Source organism: Apteryx mantelli, chromosome 3 (genome assembly GCF_036417845.1).
Source record: "Apteryx mantelli isolate bAptMan1 chromosome 3, bAptMan1.hap1, whole genome shotgun sequence".
NCBI classification, from domain to species: domain Eukaryota; kingdom Metazoa; phylum Chordata; class Aves; order Apterygiformes; family Apterygidae; genus Apteryx; species Apteryx mantelli.
Window position 1 is genome coordinate 113,337,415 of NC_089980.1, and position 22,091 is coordinate 113,359,505.

The 22,091-nt window shown below is 35.0% G+C and overlaps 1 protein-coding gene across 5 annotated transcripts in view; it reads right to left on the reverse strand.

Moving 5' to 3' along the window:
- Positions 1–22,091, reverse strand: part of MCPH1 (microcephalin 1) — a 135,849-nt gene that overhangs the window by 14,610 nt on the left and 99,148 nt on the right. The gene's annotated exons all lie outside the window — the stretch shown is intronic.

A 22,091-nucleotide genomic window follows, 5' to 3' on the forward strand; every position in this document is an offset into this window, starting at 1 on the left:
ATCAACTTTTCTCAATCTTTTTTTGATATGCTTCAGTGAGACAAATAAAAAAGACTTGGCTTTAAAAAAGAGGCATCAGCAAATTACTTTTTAAAAGTTGCCTTTTTTTAGTTTCAACTGAGGAAAAAAGTGCATCTAAGTAGGGCAGCCTAAAATATTCCTTCATTAACAAAAATGTAAAATACTTCTGTTCAGCACCCAAAGTACTACAACATAACAGATCACATTATAATGAAAAAAGTGATGCATGATTATAAGCTGTTTTTTCTTAAATCATTTATAAAAGATGCAGGGTAATGATTTAGCATAGTAGAAACCCTGAACATTGCATTAAAATTTATATGTTATTTTCCATATTTGCAGTGGAACTCATGCACTACAATGATAAGTAGCAGGGAATGCTTTATTTTTGAAATACAAACTAAAAGGTCAGTAGAAATTGCATTAATGTTCAAGTAATAGAAAAATCTTTAAAATTGCCTGAGAACTACTGAAAGAAAACTATTCAAATAGATTAGCTGGCATCATTCAAATGGATGCAAGTCTCATGGAATGCCACTAGTTACAAATATATGTATGTGTGTGTATATATATATATATATAAAACAAATAACAGATTTAGCTTACTTTTGGAAACTCCTGACAGAACTATCACAATTACTTCTGGTCAACAATTTTCCTGATTAGTATACCTTGGCAATGGTATTTGTTTATGTGTAATAACACCTCTTCTCAACTTAATCTATGTCACAAGTTAAAAGATCCCATAGGAGGTATCAAAAGTAAAGTCATTTAAACCTCCTGTGCTAAGAGCAACAAGTGGAGCTGCCAGCACACAATGTTTTATAGAAAAAAAGTATTTAAAGTGAACAATATTTGATCAGGTGCTTTTTATCGAACATGTTTTAAAATGACAATTATTCAAAGAAAGAGTTTCTTCGAGAGCATCTCTTTCTTCATAAGTACTAACCAAAGCACACTACTAGCATTTTCTATTTGAATATTCTTTTCATGAACTTTTGTAACTTCTAGCATGACAATAAATGAAAGAATCCAGAAGAACAAACTCTGACTATATGTTTGACAGCAATCTGTGATGGTCTTTTGTATAGCTGAATGAAAAAGATTTATGCTGCGAATATAGAATACTTTCATGACACAAGAGCTGGTAGGAAAAAGGCAGAGTACCTGACACTACATTTATTCTCTGCTCCTCTTTTTTTTTTCTTTTAAACCAGAGCATTTTTCAAGTTGGTGGTAAGCCATCAAGTTGATTTTAACAAAGTGAAAAAATAATTCACAAACCATAATGATTAGTTGTGAGTGGTGCCAAATGACACCCTTCTAAAAATAACTGATTTCAATATCTATTTCAAGGAGTTGCCACCTATCAGCTTTTGAGCTGATACACCAAACAGAAGGTGCAACATATTAACTCACACTTCTGTGCCTTCTTTTGGATCTCAGCTGCCATTGCCAAAGAGAAGAGGAAGCCATTTTAGAATATAAGTCTTGTTCAGAATATAATCTTACTGTGGCTTAGGATTTCAAATGCATTTAGTATTTTAAGATGTGTTAACCTTTCTCTGTGAAGGTTAGCAGTGTTTTGTGCTTTGCTTCCTTTCTATCACTTATTTCTAGTTTAAATAGGATCTTGCGATTTTTTAGTTACAAAGATAATGCAGCAATATTAATTTGAATCACCTTATATCTGCATTTAGTCTTACAGAACCTTATCTTACTGAAGAGGAAATAAAACTGTGACTTTACAGGTGAAGCTATTACAGTGTAGATGTAAAACGGCATGAAGATGGTCCACTTCTTTTTACTGGAAATGTAATTCAACGGTGAAGAAATATTTTTATAAAATACACACAGAACTTCTTTTTGTTGTTTATTTTGAGATGACCAGCTATAACATGATTAACTTCTTATCATAGTGGACTTTCAGTGACTTCTCATGGCAGCTGGGCAAAGCTTGTCAAACTGCTGACCCTGCCTTCCTCTCTGAGTTTCTTTCCTATATCCCTATTACTCTGTCAATCACATTTTTGAGTTAGGTAGACCAGGTGTTTTTCTTCATCTAAGAACTATGCAGGACAGTAAGACTACTACTTTTTAGCCTGTCTGGATTTTATCTGAGGTGCATTAGTAAGAGTAGGCCTTTTCAATAGGCTGCCAATTGCATAAGGAAGCATTTTCAAATTAAAGACCAAAGGATGCTTAGCAAGTATTGTACATAAACTATGAACAACTGGATATTTGAGTGTAGGTGCTCAATGCTTAATACTCTGAAGCACAGAAAGAGACAAGGACTCCAAGCAAAAATACTGAAGTTACTTTTTAGTCAAACAACTGGATAACTTAGATAAAATACAATATTTGCTCAATAACGTCCTGTGGAAAAAATACACTAGTTTTCTAGCACAAGACTGTAAAACAAATATTTACAGTCTATGGCTCCATCTCAATCCAGAATTCCAAATAAAATCAATGGAAAAAGGTGGCCATAAAACAATATAAACTACCCCAATGTAAGTACTGTTTATATACATTTGTGTGTACGTCATAAGAAGACTGTTCTAGATATACTATACTTTCTATACTAAATATATACAATACTTAGAAGATTCAAAAAAGAATTTTCCTTTTCAATCTAGATAACCCTGTATATGGTAAAGGTTTAAAAACATCCTGTGTACTCCCTGGATCATGTGTCTATTTTTAATTTAAAGATATTTCAACTTTAAAATTTAGGAGTTGGCACGACAGTTCTAATGTTACCCATGGAGTTTTTTTCTTAAAATGACATTATTGATTAAATTGCTAATGCACTCATCTTTATCTTATGGACCAGTAGTGGGAGAGCTACAAAGACAGCATTGCTCAGACTGTTGGTGGGGGAAAGGAAAATTCACTGTACAGCACTTGAGTACTCCTGGGATTAAACAGAGGAACAGTATTGATGGGATTTGGAGGGAATTCAATAAAACCTTTCTCATTCAAAGAAGGCCAGTGTCATACAGACCTCTGAAGGAAGGGAAAAACTAAATCTTCTACAGAGAGCACACACACACAAATTCCCAAGTGCCTTTTAAAGATTTCACAGCTAAAGAAAACTACATGGTTTTGCCATGCTCTTCTCTGCTGTATAACAGTCATCTTATTATAAACAAACATGACAATTAAAAAGTAAATAAACCCAGACTAAACTTAAATAATAGTTTTATCAATTATCACCCTGTTACAGATCATTACTTTTCCTGCTAGCAGTAAAGCTGTATGAAATCAGGTATGACATGACTAGAAGGAGGAAAAATCAGAATATTTTCATTAAGCAAGCTTTACGTTTTTTAAAAAAAGGAAGCACATGAAGTTTCTTATGCTCATTAAAAACTGAATATATTCACTCAGAAACATTCCAGTTGTTCCAACATGATATACACACAAAGTACGCACATCAGGGTGACAACTAAAAAGCAACATAGAGAGCTTTACACATAATCTAAAACTAAATCTGTATGTAATTTCCTTCCCTTTGTTAATTGAAGATTAAAACTAAATCAAGGGGAAGCCTTCTATGTGACTGCTTCCAACAACAGATGACTCAACGAGCACCTGAGAATTTGTTGTACTTGTGTGTAGTGGGGTTCTGAACTTCCTGTTTCAATAAAATACCAAACAAGTTGTGTTTCCTTTACAAAAAAGCTATTACATCAAGCCCTGTTCCTATAATTTCAGTTTTTGTCTGCATTCCAACATTTTCTTTGGCAAATGTAGAAACATTCTAATTAAAGAGAAGAGAAAAACAAGCATCATTCATCATGGTAAGAATGAATGCTCAAGAGAACATCCTTGCTGGTTACTTCTTCCATTCAGTTTAATTTGGTTTTTGAAGCGCACTTAATTATGGCATGCATTCCTCTGAGACGAAACACAGGTAATAGCTTTGATGATACACTATTAGTGAAAACAGTATTAAAGTAGTAATCAACCTCCCTAATAAGTCTGATACCATGTAAACATAGTATCTGTGTGAGCTGATTCAAAAGCATTCTTAGAATGATAGAATACTATTCTATAACATTCTAGAATAAATATACTATTCTGTACAGCAAATCTTATCTATTATCATATCTCATGTTAAATCATTTAACCTACCATTTGAAAATATTTTTTTAATCAGAAATGATCCTGTGTTTGCCTCAGCGTGTTCTATTTGATCAGAGTAATAAGTATCCTTTACGATGCCCTCTTTCCTTAATACTCAGTTTTTGCTAATGTTTAGATGATAGATAAAAAATCTCTTTCTACTTGATTTGCAAATATTATGAGAAAGACAACTTCCAAAGAAAAGTTAAGCAGCAGTCCTGCAAACACATCATAGCATAATTGTCTGGTTAAGTACAATACAATCTATACAATACAACACAGACGGTTTCTTTTCTGAATTTATTTAATCCCAGAACTGGAAGTGCTGATTCACCATGACAAAAGCTCAAATTAAAAAAATGACATTATAACAGAAGCTATATAATTAATCAACACATTCCACTTTGAATAAGTAAATTAACTATTACTAAAAGGTGTCTGTTTGCACATTATCTTTATGAAGAGCACTACTTTTTTTGAATAAATAGCAAAGAATTTGTCACCTAAAGGCAGTTAGAATCATTATCACCCAGTTACAATTGTGTGCTAGATAAATTTGGAAGCCATTCGAAAGAACATGCACTGATATCTTTAACATAGAGCTATCCACTAGCCAAAAGAGGATGCTGAGAACTGATAACACAAATAGCCAATACGAAGTCTCCAACATTCTTCAAGGAGAGCATGAAACCAGAAATAGTACAGTTAATCCTGAAAAAAATCCTGAATTTAACCATGATCTCATCAACCTCTAGGAAAGGTAGAATACCTCTATCATGTTGCCTAACTGCATGTCAGATGGACCAATACGTCTCCTTCAGGTGTCTTCTATATACGTAAGCAGCAACTGGCCCAAACCCGCACAGCACAGAGCATATGACAAGATCACACTATGAGATGGGACCACTTCAGGAAGGCACATAGTTTTTCACAAGCTTGTGCTGAGCCACACTGAAAACTCGGTGGATAAGAAACAGCTTTCAGTAGTTCACAACGTTCTGATTTTACAATTTTTCTTCTCAGCCACAATCAACTCAAGTACAAAAGTTTAAGTGCCTGTACTGTCTACTTGTATCCACTGTCACCCTGTAGTTAAAAAAAAATGTTGGTAATTTAAAAGATCTAAGCTAGTATGTTATGGTCCTTTTCATTAGCATTATTTGAACCAAATTAGTTTCACATGATGAAGTTTTGTGCAAAACTTTGCCATTAAATTTTTATCAACGTTTACACAGTTGTTTATCTCCTTCATGTTAGACTAAACCCTGAATTTAAATAATAAACTCAGTGAACCCCACAGAGTTTGACCTGGCTTTCTGTTGAAAATAAAGCTCTTTCGGGCACTTGACATTTACCTCGATTCATGTAGGACTCTCTGAGGCTAAGCAAAACCTTTGGAAACCTTTAAAGTTTTAGGATAAGCTTTGCAGTTTTAACATGCTAGCACAGCACATTTTAAATTGTTTTTTTTTAATGTTTATTTCCTTTGATTTTAGGAAATTAACAGTAAACAGAATTTTTACTCTTTTGCCCTGGATTCTCCAAAATACATTATTAGAAGATACTAATTAACAGATACTGTTAAAAAGTCAACTAATTCAACCCCTTTCAGACTACCCATAAAATTCCCCTCCCTCAGGCAAACATACTCCAATTAAACTTCTCTTTCTACAGTAGCTTTAAAAACAGTCGTCTCACGCAGCAAAGACAATAGTCGGCAGAAGGTCGGCAGAATTGGGCTGCCTGGAATCAGTTCCGCAGGTGAAAGTCCCTCGTATTGGCTACTGCCAGATTCCTTCTCTTGAAACAAAGTTGACAGAGCTTCAGGGCCATAGATAAATTTAGCAAAACAGAATGTGGGAGAAGTGTGATCTCTTGTATAGGTAGGCAAAAAAAAAAGAAAAAAGAAAAAGAGTGGAAATAGTCTTCTGCAGATAAAAAGGTCCTTGGGGTCGACACTATCTTTTGTTTTGGATTTGTACAATGCATTAAGATGCAGAGTCCTGTTTTATGTCCAGTGAAAAATAATGAAGAAATAGTACCTTTACAATACTAATATACTGACTAGCAAAATGAGACCCCTTTTTTTGATTGTAGCCTTTGGGACCATTCTTAGGCACATATTAAATAACACATTTTTTAAAAATTATGAGCTTAGATGCTCTGTTAAATAGCTCTGACAAATAACTTCAATACACAAGACATAAATCATTGTAAGAAAAACATGACAATTGAATTTCTTGTCTTTGGAAGAACCTCCAAGGTCTACAACAGAATTTCATCAACACATAATAAATCACAATATAGTAAGAATAAGAATAAAAGTATGTCTCTATACACATACAAGCACATTAAATCAAAAACAATGCAAAATAAATTAACTGAAGTTGGAGTTTGGTTCTGCAACTATCTTACAAGAAATTTAAAACAGATTTTTTTTTGTGTGTGTGTGGCTGGAGCAAAGGTATGGGAGTTAGGAATCAAAGGAGCCTGTTACAACTTTTATACCAGTGAAACCAGGACAGGTAGGACAGAATTTGGCTCAGGTTCTTATAGCATTTTCTTCATCTTAGCTGTGAATTGTTTTAACCTCTATTTTTGTAGGACAGACTAGAGCAGTTAAGACTATCCCTTAGAAACATTCATGAAAGAGTCTGAAAAGAGGAGCTGTATCAGCTAAAATGCCCTTGCTGATGTCCTTGGGAAATCAAAAAGACTTTCCTGTTCCTGTAACTGAGAATTACATTCAGAAAAAAGTATCTAATCAGGTCTGTAGGCCATGAGCTTATGCTGTGAAGATTGTGGCACAGACTTTACTGTCATATGTTCTTGCAAGAACATAAATAGAGTTGCAATATATCCCTTTGCTTATGATTAAATAAGGAAACAGAGCAAGGAATCTGTTAAAAATATGGGAACTTTAATTAAACTACTAAGATTCACTTTTGATGGAACCATTACATGACATTGTGTTATAAGGGAGTCAGATTTATAACTAATTTTATTGCCTGGATATAGTGTACTACAATTTTGATAAACAAAAGCCAATGAGAGCTTCTCAACAGCTGTCTCCACTAAAACTGTGAGACTAGATATTTTCCTTTCTGGAAGTAAAGATAGCTATAAATAGTCCCCCCAAAAGTTCCACCATATTGTGGCTTCTTCAGCTGTTCCATCTAAAACTACTGTTAAATATACATTATTAAAAGAACCAAGAAATGTGTCTCTGCCATATTATAATGATAAGACCATATATTTCACACATTTTTTCTCTTATACAACAGCATTGCTTGATAGATACATTTTACTGTTCTATGTTTAGAAGTTCTTTACATTTTCACAATTTAAATAAATGGATTATATTTTGGGCTGCCAGTATTTTAACCATGACAGATAAACATTGCATATAAGCCTGATTTACAGTTATGCAATAAAACATACATAAACAATTTCTTTCTAACTAACAAGTGGGGGGATCAAGTGAGACAAAGCAGGATTTTTGAAACTTTAGCTATATAGCTCCTATGGGGCTCCAATGGTTTAACTGTTGCAAAATCATTCATACGTAGGAGCCAGGAAGTTTTCTAGCATACACTGTTCTTCTCATGAACAACTTCTTCTCCCACCATGTTCTCATAAGAAATATGGAACACTAATTCTTCTGTCACTACCATCCAAAAATGCAATATTACTTTCCCTCATGGAATATTACGCACAATCAGAGAAACCTTTTTTACTGAATAGGATAAAAGAACTGATGGAACTGACTGAAAACAACCATGATTTTCTAGGCATTAGGATGATGTTTATACTACTATCTATTTACCCCAGAAAAAATCAGACAAAAGCTAAAAGCTGATTACTGTTAGTATGAAGCATTATTGCATAGTGTACATGACCACCTGCCAGTAAGCTTGTAATAAATCATACAGGCAAACACAATCACAGTCACAGTGTAACAGCACCGTAAGACAACAAATGGACAATGGCACATAATCTCAACCAGGCTTTTGCAACTGTGGAAAGAAAGACCAAAATAAAGCTTTGATTGTGGTTTTATATGATAATACAGCTTCCCCAAACTCTGATTTTCCAGAAGTGCAAGGTTACAGTTCAGAAAACAATGTAAAAGTAGAATGTGTTACCAATTACAGCAAGTCAGGAATCTATCAAAGCCATCTCAACAGACCAATATAAACCTCAATTTCTTTGTAGCAATGAATATTGGCTGCAAAGAAGACTGGACCTAACTCTGTTCCTTTTAATATCTGCACATTAATTTGAGCTTCTTTGCTGCAGATTTAGCTTGCTCTTTTCGTGCCTTGTTATCACAGTATTTCTCATAAGAAGTTTATGGAAACACATCCTGGTGTTTCTTTTCATTTAAGGATCATCTCCTTTCAAGAAACTTGGAACAAAACCCCAAAACAAACAAACAAAACCTGCAGTTTTGCTTTATGAAATGTGTTCTATGCAGAGAAAACTCTGGGCTGAAATCAGCTATCCTGTCAACACTTGAGTCCTTCCTCTAGCAAAGACTTTATATTTGCTCATTTTTCCTTGCCATGTTAGTCCAAACCAGTCAAATGCAGAAAGAAAACTGGTGGCATATATTAAAATTACGAGCAAATTAACTAATGAAATTTTTTTGTGATAAAGAAAGGTCCAAAGTGTGGCAAGACATACACAGCACTGTAAGCGAGGACCAGAAAATGGTAAAAAGTACACCTCACAAGAATTACATACAGTGATTTTTATCATGGAAAATTACCTATATAGCCAAATCAGAGCTTTTTTTAGCAACTAGTTGGTTTGTCACATGCTCTTCATAAATCATTACAGGACATGATAATTGTTCAAATGAACAAATCAAGTATATGAGCCAGAGAAGCCATACAGGTAGTTGGGCAGCTTTCCACAAATGGGTTCCATACATAAAGTCCAACTGGTTTCTGAAACTGTTCTGTCTTGGCCGTTTTGTCTGAATATGCTACATGGATCTTAAAAAAGATTTAAAAACATCCTTTGGACAAAATTGGCCTTTTGACTCGGAGTGTCTTTGTAAACTAACATTTAAAGGACAGTCCACAAAAAACCATGATATGTCGTCCTTCTTTCAGTGTGAGCCAATTTCCCTGGTATGAAAGCAAAATGTACTTCAAGTTCTCATATATTAATTGGTAATAAAGGACAAAATTAGTGCCAGCCTCAACCATCTGTCTTTATTAAATAAAAATAGTAATTTGCATTCCTTATCCTGAGTATATGAAAGTTCTTTTCTTTCTTGTCTGTAGTAATATATCAAATACATAAAGGGATTGTTCTGAGTACCACAGATATATGACACAGCCAAACTAAGAGCAATAGAATATTACATGGAGACACAGTATGTGACTTGCAGAAAGTAATGTCCTGACAACATGTTCTTTGAACTACTATTCACACTGAGACCATGGTGGGATAAGCGGTCTCTGCCATCTCTTTTCCTTTGGCTAACTCAGTTATTACTGAAAACATGGTAAATGAAGGTAAAGATTCTCATTAAAGCAGGAAACTTGTGGGACAGCTGTAGTGTAACTATGGATCATATTGTGCTCCTGTAAGCGTGACACCCAATTTAAACTGAAGTTTTCAAAGGTATTGAATCATGCTTGGATATAGCTGTAGTGAGAGGATTTGCTTATCATTAGGTATAGTAAACACATACACCCCAGGAAACAGAGGGCTGAATAATATTAGATATGTAAATAGATATTTGAAAGTAAGGATAACAACTTGTTATCCACAAAGTTATCTAGTAAATATATTTGAGATAGAAGTATTATTAAAATATCACCTCTGCAATACTGCCAACTACCCTGGTGATTTGGGCTGTATCTGAAGTTTAATTTAACTCTGACAGAGTAAATTAAATGAATAAATTAAAGCTGAAAAATGATAATCTAGATTATGTTCAGGGAATTAAAATGTTGCACATTTATTTTACTTCTCCTCTTTGTCTCTGCCCTTCACTCTAGCTCTAAACTAAAGGAGGATCCTATCTGTAAACACATTCATTATAATGTCTCTAAGATTTTCTTCATCATATGCATCACTAATGAAGATGCTACTAAGAGATTCTCAAACTCTCCTGTCTCACCCTCAAGCAAAAAGCCTCAAAAGCAAAGCCAAACACATAGAATATTATCAGTTTCACATTACTAATTTTAAAAACATGAAATAAAGGTCTTTCAATGAGACTTTCAGTGGAATTTATATGCTCAGGATTGCTAATTGAAATGTTCAGAAATCACGAATCTGGCATCCAAAATCATGCTAAAAATATAATTATAGGTTTTAATTATTTGCCTTCTCCTCTGCCATGTAGCAGAGTAACATTTTCATGCTTCTGCAACCATGAGAAACAGATTTTTTCCCCTAAATTAAAACTATGATTTTCTCTTAATCTAATTAGTTCAAAATCTAGGACATAACAAAACCAAAACAGCTGAGTAACACAAGCACTGGCAACATTGGTATACCCCAAAACAAGGCAACATTTTTTAACCCCAAAACTGCTGTGAAAAATAACACCTGCAGTTAAGCTTTCAAATACTACTTGAAGCACTCATGAAGGTGCTTAACTTATTAAAAGGCCCTTATGTACTTATGGGTCAGAGATGTGTAGGTACTTAAAGATGCAAATGGACACACAGTGGGATTTTTGGAAGACTCAAAGCCTAACAGATTTTGACCTATAGGGTACATTACCTTTAAAATCTGACCAACAATCACTTATGAAAATGAAGAACATTTTAAAGTTTAACCATAAAGCATTTGATAGATTAGAAAGAACAGAATACATTTAACTGTTCTAGAGAACCAGTTTAGCTTAGAGACATTGTTAAAGTGGACTAGAACAGCTGAGACTAGAGAAAAATATAAACATTAGAAACCAAATTAGGATTTAGTAATGATTTACTCCTCTGGTTTTGTTCTCTTACCTGTATCTTTTCTTTCAGCTGGGCTTGACAGAGGTCCCACATAACAGGGGATGTCCTGTATTACACAGTCAAGTCTTGTGTCTCATATGAAAAGCATATGGGAGATGGCTTTCCACATATTTTCATAGGAGGCAGGCTGTTTTCCAGATGCCTGGTAAATTGGCAAAATGACACAGCACACACACAGACAAAACATGCATATATAGCAGATGCAGTACCTACCACAGTGCATTTGCTTTTCATGTGCAGAGCTGTTACACTGTCCACAACTGTCCTGGACTTTAACATTTAGTATTTAAGACCTCTCAACCCTACTTTTAATGAGAAAAAAATTAACTAAGGGGGAAAAAAAAGACAAGACGACACCTTCTCTCCCTTATCTATGATACTGAGTTCCTTCATTCTTGTTCATCTTTTGTTCATTTTAATTACTTCCTTCTCCCAGCTGTAATATGGGAAAACCATACTAAGCCATATGCCATCCCATTTTCTGGAAATAGATGCCTCTTTCTGACTAGGAAGAGACAGCAAAGATATGGAATATCCCACATTTAATGAATTCATGAACAATATTGGCAAATCAGTAAGAGGAAACCAGCTTCATTTACTGTAAAGCCTGGTTCTCATTTGGACCAGCCATGAAAGCCAGTATCTTAACTCAGGTGACACCTCTTGAAGATACTTCCAATGATTTAACTAGTCCAGTGAATGTTTTGGTGAGAAATCTACATCTCTGAAAAAAAAATCCTGACTGTGTAAATTTAATGCAAATGGCAACTGCTTGAGGATTTCCCCATTCTGACTCACTTACTGGAATTGTGTTTAAATAAGAATGGTTTTAATTTTGAAAACAAAATTAGCAATTAAGCTATTGATACTTGAGAATAATTTGTCTGGTTGTAAATTTCTCAGTTAGCCAAGCAGGCTCACTTGTGGTCAATAATAGCTGATGAACCAGAGGCTCACTTTCATGCTTTTAGAAATAGCACTAACTATATTCTTTTACATGTCACTCCTATAATTAATAATATACAATGCAGTTGTTCAAGTATTGCAATGAAATCTAACAATATAATAATTTCTGATATTAAGACCACTGCTGCTAATATTGCAATAATTGTGCTTAACAGGTTGCAGGCATTAATATTAGCTTGTGGCTGATGGTTTTAATTCCATGGCTGTGAGAAAATGAAAGATTTATTTCAAAGATATTAATTATATTCTTATCATCTGGGGATGGATATTTTGTCTATAAGTACTTTTCTCATGGAGGTCCAACATAAACATTTTTCTTTCCATCAGCAAAGTGATGGGGTTTAATGAGAGAAATTAGAGATGAAAAAGCTTATTAGGTCACCTAATGCACACTGCTGCCAGTATAGGATTTTTCTTTACATATTTTAGTGTTTTGCCCATCTATATTAAATTACTCATGCAATAGGGATTCCACCACTTCTCATGAGAGGCTTTTCTACAGCCTAATAGATCTTAGTGTCAGAAGATATTTCTTTATAGGTGGTATAAAATTAAAACAAAGTTTAGGCTGTGACTCCTAACTGTTCTGCTGCCTGCTGCAGACCTGCCTGGAGTTCCTCACAGCTGGCTGAAACACCAGTCCTTCTTTAGCCCATTCTTCTTTGCCATCTGTAAGAGGGTTGCAATGAGCTTCCAGAAAAGGCACTGTTTAAACACTTCTCCTGACATTTACCAAAGATATAGTGCCTTCACCTTGAGAAATATGCCCACAGTATAAAAGAAATATATTTCCATAGTGAATAATGTAGTCAGACCTAGTTTCTTGGTGGTCTGATTTTCAATTGATTCATAGCCCAATGAATCCATTACTGAAAGAGATGAGAATCAAAACAATAAAGCTGGGATGCAATAGGCCCGAAAGTATAAGAAAATGAAAAAATACCAGTTGATAATATACCAATAATGGCACTTTAAGCAGAGAGAATGGGACATACCTGAAAAATGGAATGACCATCACTTCTTTCAGTAAGTCAAACTAGAATTTTTAGCAAAGGACAAGAAATCAGGTGGTTTCATTCTCAATCTCACCACCTTTTCAAGAAATCTGGTTTTTTTTAATAAGCATGAAGCCTGCATTTATAATGTTTAGTGAACTATATATCATTCATCTCACTTAAATTCAGATGCTTATAATGTAGTTATTTTCACTCGAGCTAGTTACTCAAGAGCCACTTTATGATCAGTGAAAAGAAATTTCTCCACTGACTCTACAAGGAAGCATAGGGTGATGTGATGTTTATATTATATTAAAGAATCCCACTGTGACACATTACTTCATTGATAGAAGAGGAAAAAATTCTAAGCTGGCAGGTTTAGGCAGTATCTATCATTCTTCTAGCTGTCATGCCAAAATCTAGTAAATTTTTTAAATTAGAGGTATGTATTTTTGCTCTATGAAAAAAAGAAAAATGAGTGGGGAACAGATAAAGAAAGGCAGGAAATAGTAGAACAATATCAGCTGACCAGTAACTTGATGAATTAGATATAAAGTTAATTATGTTAAAGAAAAATGCTATCCACTGCACATTGTGATTAATAACACCTCACAGGCTACATCTGATCCAGTAAAAACTGATAATACATAACTTTATAATAAGATGAAGCTTTATAGATTATTTAAAATAGAATTTGATCACATGATTTGACTGAAGAGACTGACTTTAAAACCGCGTGAGAATATATAACTACAAGAGCTCCTAAAATCAAGTTTAAACTGAAGCTAAGAAGGTAAGATTGAACTATTTGTTTGAATTTCTAAATATGGATCAGAGTTTGGCTGCGGCTAGCCTGAACTGGGGATTCTTCTTCTGACAATAGAGATATCATCCGTGATTGTCTCTGAATTTCACTGATATCCATTTCTAATAAGATGAAAAAAAAAGATTTTCAAAGATTTAGATTTCCTATGTGCAGTGAAACTACTCATTTATAATTCAGATTTAGTGAAAGAGCAGTAAAAGGACTAATTGGTTTATGCTGGGAAGAATATACCATTTTAATGATAGGATACTGATCTGATCTTCTGTACACATTCCATTGGAGATGGAGGATTATCCTTCCAGCAAATGGTTTATTTGAAGAGATAAAGAACAGACTGTTATTCAGCCAGTGAGGTACTTATGTTAACATATACATAAGAAGAGGAGTTTCACTAGATGGCCATAAGGAAGCAAGGAGTCCGAGCTCAAAGGAACCCTACTCTTGTTATCAGTAGGCAGGCAATCTTTCTCCTGTCCCAGGTTCTCCTGGTTAGGTTTCTACTAACCATCACAGGTTAACCAGGGGACAAAAAAAAGGGCAACAGCATGCATTTACTTTCTCTGCTTGTACAGCAATAAGACTGATGATAAAAAGAATCCCGTTTTTGCTGCGGAGTAAGTAAAAGGGTAGGCACTGCTTTTAAGAGCTATTAGTGAACTGTTTACTAATATTGAAGAAAGCAAAGAATTATCTTTATGGAATGGAAACATAGTTTATAATTGGTCTATCCTCTCCAAATTACATATGTATAATACAGTTCAACAAATATGAATACATGAATACATGAAAAAAATGCTATAAATATTTGTCTTGCACCCTCCATAAAAAAGTTTGTCTATGTACTGTATTTTTTTCTTGAGGGAAACAGATGTCAGGAACTAGGTACCTTACTGTTGCCATAAATGTCCTCTCTCTCTGAAAGCTTTGTTTATTCCTCTTTTACAGTTTCTCACTTCCTTTTCATTCTCTCTTTGACACCAATTTATCTTTGAATTCAAAATCTTAACTTGAACATGTTCTTGGTAAGTATGGCACACAGTTGTTAGCAATAAAGTATGTTATTACCAGATGAGAGAACCTTCCGCTAACCTGAAGGACTGCTTACCAGAGGAAAGGTTAAATCAGAAAGACTAAGGTTATTTGGAAGGCTAGATTACTGTCAACTGCTTAGACATTTTTAAAATACATTCCTTTAAACAAAGAGCATATACATTTTTCTTTAAGATGTCAGTAAGGCAGATTTCTCATTTTTCAGAGCCTTCTGGATTCTTTCACAGTCTACTGCCTTTTCACATCATGATACAACAAAAGTCAAAATCCTTCATAGGTTTAAATAGTCCAAATACACGAAACTATGGTTAAAAGGTGAGCTTTCAAAAGAGCATATAAACAGTATAAGAGGATAAGAGTAAGAATATCTCTGTTCATTTCTTTTAATATAATTCAATAATCAAGACTAAATATGCATGTACTAAGTAAATATGTTCACAGTAGAAGAAACGACCATTTGTCCTATTAATAGGAACTTCATTATAGGAACTTCATTATTTATTTCATATTTGTGTACTCTAATTTAGATATCCCTTGAAAATTTGGATTGATGTGGACTGAATGTGGAATTCATAAGAACCGGAATTTCAAAAAACCCATATGTGCATGTCATCGTTGTTGCTCAAGATAAGATACCACAAATCTAAACTAACATAACCAAATATATTTTAGTTATAGTTGCATCTACAGCATACTAAGCACTTTACAAAGCAAATTGTGTTAATTATCAGTATATATACACATCTATAAAATTTTTAATGTTAATATAACTTCGTTCAAAGAGCCTTGAGCAAAGAAGTTGAGCAAATGCTATATAACAAAAGTGGGACATCAGAATAAGTCTACACTTCGAAAATACGGTCACACAAAGTTTCAGATTAACTGAGAAAAGATATTCCAAATGTAGCCAAGACACTCCAAGAAAGTCACTCCAGTGTAAAGTGCAAAGGAAGCAATGAAGCTGACAGATTTGGCAGAAGAAAAGGAGGCTGAATTCAGAGCTTGTAAGAATGGAAACAAAGTACAGGTATTTAAGCAGGTAAGTCCACTTCTGTGAGCTCTGATGCTGGTATAACAATTATGGTGAGAAGAAAGTTGCATGTAACTCACTAAGTGAGGCAGAACTGATATGAGCTTCCCAGGCAAGTCACATTTCATATATTATTGAGGAGCCAGAAAGAATCTGTTACAAAACTCAAGGTGTTGATGGCGAGGATTAGCACAAGAATTTGAGAGACAGAAATGAAAGGATAGCATCAAAAAAAGGGAGAAAATAAAACACCAAGAACTGGCCAAAGCAACAAAAGGATCTAAAGCTAACTTGCAGACAATAGGTTTAAGTGAATTGAAGGATGGTGACAGTGTCAACTGTGAAAGAGAAAAGGGGCTAGCAAGCATTTCCAAGGGAAGATATAAAGTTTACTTTGGGCCACATTAGGCTTAACTAATGGTGTGGCATCTAGGAAAAAATATCATGTGTCCTAAAATGATGGATTGGATGTTACAAGGCAAGATGGGAACAAACAGACTGAGTCACCAAGATAGAACGATAACTGAAATTTTCAGTGGATTAGATTAATGACCTCTTGCCCTTTCAGTAAAAGTGCAAGATGAGAAATACTGGGTAAATGCCCTCCCTTGAAAGGAAGGCCAATCAACAGAGATGTGGAGGGAACAATCCGAGACAGAAGAGAAAGGCGACGACGAATTCACAAGATGCTACAACAGATGTTCTGAATGATTAGGAAAAAGCAGCAGCTGAGAAAGTGAGTGGACTCCTGGAGCAGCTGCAACAAAATAAAAAGGATAATAGGCAAATTATCCTTTTTAGGGATAATTTAGGGGAGAGAGGGATAGAGAACAGATACAAAGTTAGAAGTAGAGAAAAAGATGAGAGGGAATGTAAGAAGCATCAGAAAGAATGAAAGGAGATTTCTGATGATTTCATTAAGACATTTACAGAGGAAGAAAGACCTAGAAGGGGAAGAACAAAAGGAAAAAAGAACAAAAAAAGAACAAAAGTTAGAGAATTAAGGCACAGGAATCACTGCAATGACTAAATAAAACTTACTCTCTGATTTGTAAATAATTGTTATAAATGTATGGATGCAATGCCTTGACACTCACTAGTACTGTCACAGACATTTCTAAATAATTTCTGAAAGTGATTATTTAAAAAAATATATTTCTTGAGATACACAGAACAGTTTGTAGGAAAAGAATAGCTTGGCTTTTTATTTTGGAATAAGTTTTTTTTGCATAATACTTTTATCTTAGCAAATTTATAGTGAATATTTCATGTAAGTGTATATACTAATTCAGATACTAAGATGATGAGCGTATTATAGTGGTAAGATACTACTGTTCATTTTAGAAAAGCTGAGGAACTGGCCAAATTATGTGTTTTGAAGAAAACAATCCATTTTGCCTTATTGGAAAACATAATAATCTGGCATTCCTTTCTCTTAAGGGGAGTGTAAGATCTCAGAACAGATAAGATTTTCAGCAGACTAAAAATCTAGTAGGGTTCAGGATCCTATTCACTGTTTTTTTTAAGTTGCGAGTTCAGGAGTCTTGTCTTTGTTGACATTTGTTCCTGAGAAACATGCTAAAAAAATTCCCAGTGAAAGAAAATATTCTGGAGCCAGCAAATGGAACTACCATAAACTAATATTAAAGTACCAAGAACCAAAGCTGGGGACTTAACATAAGGATGTCAAAATGTGAGGAATGTAAATACCAGGAATATATAAAATACTTTAATAATTTTATTGCAAAGTTTCAGATAATTTTTCATCTCAGATTTAATTTTGAAGTTCCACATTCTCATACGACAACATTTTAATTTATATATATATATTAAATAACCGTATAACAATGCAGCACCAAAAAATACTTGTTCTCATTGTTATATCAATATTTTGCAGATTTCATTATGTATTTTTTTTTCCTTGCAAAAACATAAGAATGGCTGAAAGAAAAACTTGCTTATCTACTAAATCAACACCTCGAAAGTTTTAGATGGCTATGTCTGCAGGTACAAAAAATGTTGACTTGGCTTTAGTCTATGTTACCTCAAAAACTTATGCTTCCTTTTCTATCAAAGGTCTCACAAAAGTGCCTCTGTATTAGCCTGTCAAACAGAATCTCTGCAGCTGTAAGTAAAATGATAATTGGAAAGATAATGTTAGTGGTATTCAGGCATCTCTCTCAAAGCAGCTTAGTCATATGCTGTATGGAATAAAAACAGGATTGGCTGAGTAAGGGAAATTACTGTTTCCCAGGAAAGGAAATTGCCTGAAACATCTGGCAAAACGTTCTAAATGTTTAGTTTTGACAAAATGTACATTTCTGCCCTTCTTATAAGGTGATTTCTGTAGAGTGAATATCTTCTTTCTTAAAAAGGGAAAGATCTCATTTGTACTTTAAATATACCAAGCCACTGTTTGCTATTTTATGTCAAATACTATATACACTCAGATATAAAGCAAGCAGGAAATCACAGACTAAGCATCAATACTTCAGTTTGCAGAATAAATGTATCATGAATGCAGACATGCTACTCCATCTCTACAGCACAAATAAAAGATGAACAGCACAATTAACATTAAAAATATACCAAGAAGCAACTGAATTATAACTTTTTACTGAATTTCATACTGGCATATAAAAGATTCCATGACATTATTTACATTCCTTCCTACTTCAGCATGTCTAACAATGAGATGTTCCTTCTCCTAACTGACAGTAGACAGATCTTCTCTGTCATTCAGCTTTGCTGGAATGAGTCCTGCCCTGCAAGAACACTTGTTCTAAAGTCTCTGAGGCTCAGTGAAAAGGCTGTATTCAGGCATCTTCCTTCCTCCTCAGTTTTCAAGGACAAAAAAGTATTTAACTTGCTTTACTTTTCACACTAGTTTTCTAAATTTAGCTCTTACTACTTTCTTTCCCCCTGAACTCTGACTGGCTTTGTCTCCCTGGGGAGGCATAGAAGACCACTTCCTCCTCCACAGCTGGGAAAGCTGCTCCCAAAGGGGTAGAAAGGGTGAAGGATCACAAACAAATGCTCCAAAAGATGCACCAAATACAGTGCTATCCTGTAGTGCAGGGTTAGAGAGACGTATATTTATTTTACTGGTAAGGTGAAAGCTCGCTCACTTTCCTGGGCAGTGGGAAAGAGCGCTGCATTAAAGCCGTATGAGTCCATTGGGCACAGATGGAGAAATAACAAAATTCTCAAGCAGGTAGCGGTGTGCGTGCGTGCACGCATGTGTGTGTTGGGGGGCAGTATTCAAGCTATTGCTGCTGCAGCCAGGAAGTATCAAAGAAAAGTTGGGAAAAGCATTACCATGGGAACCTCACAGTGTTACTCCAGGAGCAGGACAACAAGCACAGAACAGGACCCAATTAAAGGTCCCTGCTGTGCTGGTACGGGTCTTCCCATAGGCCTTTGCTGGCATTTCACAGAGCAATACCTGCACTTCCCATACTTTTCCCCTGAACTGCTGACAGCTGCCATAGCACCTGGCCATTCATTCAAGAAAAGGAACAGTAAAAGGTAAACTAATTTCTCTTCCCAGTATTCCTACAACCACAGTTCTCCCTAGTGGAGGTCCAAGATACAGCAAGCACTGTCAGGCAGCCTCCAAGTCCAGCTCTGCTCCGGGCGCCTCTACTGCCCGAGGGCCTTCCAGGGACACCTACTGGCCTTTCCTAAAGGAAAAGAGATTCCACTTCAAACCTTTGGAGACACTCTAGTTTCTCCTCAAAAACACAGCAAAACTGAGCTGGAAGACTACGTTGGTGATCTGACTCACCTGTGTGGCATACGGATGTAAGCTTCACAGAAATTCAAAAGCTGTTGATCTCATCCAGCCTCTCATGGAAATCCTGTCTAACAATTTCGGTCAACAATTTCCCCTAATTTTACATATGTACAGCCCTTGCGCAGAGGTCTAGTAATTAAAAAGAAAACTTCTAAAATACAATGATGGTCAGTCTTACCTTTTCCTTCAATAAATAACTAAAGGTTTTAAAAAATCCATGAAAACATAACCTAAGAAAATTAATAAGATTATTTTCCAGTTCTTCCTCATTAGGAGAGGGATGCTTTCAGGGTTGGAGCATTCTTATTTTCAGCACTACTCTATTTGGGGTCCTATATTCTTTGGAGTAGCTGTAAGAGGATAACAAAGCAGAGGACAGACCAAGTTAAGGACATTTAAGTACAAGTAATAATGGGAAATTCTCATACAGTTTAATAGAATTTTTTATAGGAAGTATTCAAAATTAAAGAAAATACTTAATGAATTTGAATGTCTGGTTAGATACCTAGAAATGCTTCATAGTCTAGTATGCAAATCTAATCCTACATGCTGATTTCATTGAGTAATAGTAGGTTCCTCAAAAACTTTGCAAAAGTTTGTTATTCACACGAAAATAAACTTTCTTTCAAAGATTTCAATATACTGAAAAGTAGAAATCACTGTGCAGAAAAGTTTTGAAGTTTCTTTAACAACACAGGTAGCTGTCATATTAATTAGCTTTGTTATTGCAATAGAAAGCTGAACAGATGGGGAATGCAAATATATGCCAAACCCTTTAAATATGTACAGTTTGTAGAAAATATTCTTGACTGTATCCCAAGTTCCAAACATATTCCTCCATTTCCTCTGACTGGAAGGATGAACAATGGCAAATGAACCTTCCACAGGAAACAAATCTGACAAATTGGTTTTATGGGTCACAGTCCAAGTATAATTTGAGCCTTTTGGAGTCTCCAGAATTAAACTCTAGAGACTGCTCCTTCAAAAGGTAACAGACTGTATTACATAAAGAAATCCCAACAGCTACCAACAAGGTACAGCATGCATATTAGCTGCTACAACTATTTTTGACAACCCCTGAACACAACTTTCATGTTATAAAAAGTAAAAACCACATTAATACACTATATTAAATATAGAAAGTTGTGTAAGAAAGTCTGTCCTAAGAGATCCTGAGGCACACTGGGATTTTCCTAGGATAAGAGAACCTTTGGTCTCTAATTCATGTTAGTCTGACTAGTATGGCATTCCCTTTGTTTATTTTAATTAAGAAAATCTATAGCTTCCAGATCCAAACCTAGCAAAACTCCCAGGCAGTTTCTCTCTGGAAATCAGTTTCCTAACATGCTGGTTTCAAGAAGATACCTTCTGCAACAGAAAACTAAATTCTTCCAAAATTTCAGTGGAATCAACTCTTTCCCAAGGTTTGGTAAATTGGTTAGCCATTTTCTGCTTTTTCAAGTTCACTGATTGTTGCAGAGAACATGGGAGTGGGAAGTGGGGGGAGAGTTCTTTTTTATTCTTATATATACAATCAAATATTTCCTTTATTAGATTTCCCCTCACCTTTTAGAGGTATTTCCCACTTTTCAGGGCCCAGAATTGGGCTCATGTAAACTGATAAAATAACTAATATGCACCCCTGTCGCTTACTGAGGAATGCCTTACAGCCACTTTGTTTGTAAAGTTATTCCCTCTTCCAGTCCCAGCTGACTTTTGATTTGTAACTCTTTTTAATGTTATCCCTTTTAAAGCTAGCCTGTTAATACAGACAAAAAACGCTAAAAAGAAAAGCTTGAAAACATTTAACTCCTGAAAGACATGCATGAAAAAAAAAATTCAACTCAGAGATATGGTAAAATACATTGTCTGCATGTTAGACTGCAGACTTTTCATTAAAAAAACCTCTCTTGCTCTCCTTGCAAGGGCATGCCAAAAGCTGCTTTTGTGTGCTTACAACAGTATCTTTGTAATTATAGGATGTATTAAACATAAATGAAGTTTCATCTTGGTCTACGTTTTAAAATAGTTTTCTTTAAAAGGAACAAACACACACGGGCATTTTTTTTTTTTTTTGACAGCGTTTAAAAATTATTACCACTACAAATAATTTACAAGCTCCCTCTGAAAACATGGTTGGAGGAGGCTATCGGAACTGATTCCTCTGTCTAGGAAACTCTTAATTAGAGCCGTGCTTCAGGAATTCGCAGGGGTCCGGGAAGGGCTGGCTCTTCCCGGCGGTTTCCCCAGCCCACCGCGCGGCGCTGGGCAGAGCGCCCCGCTT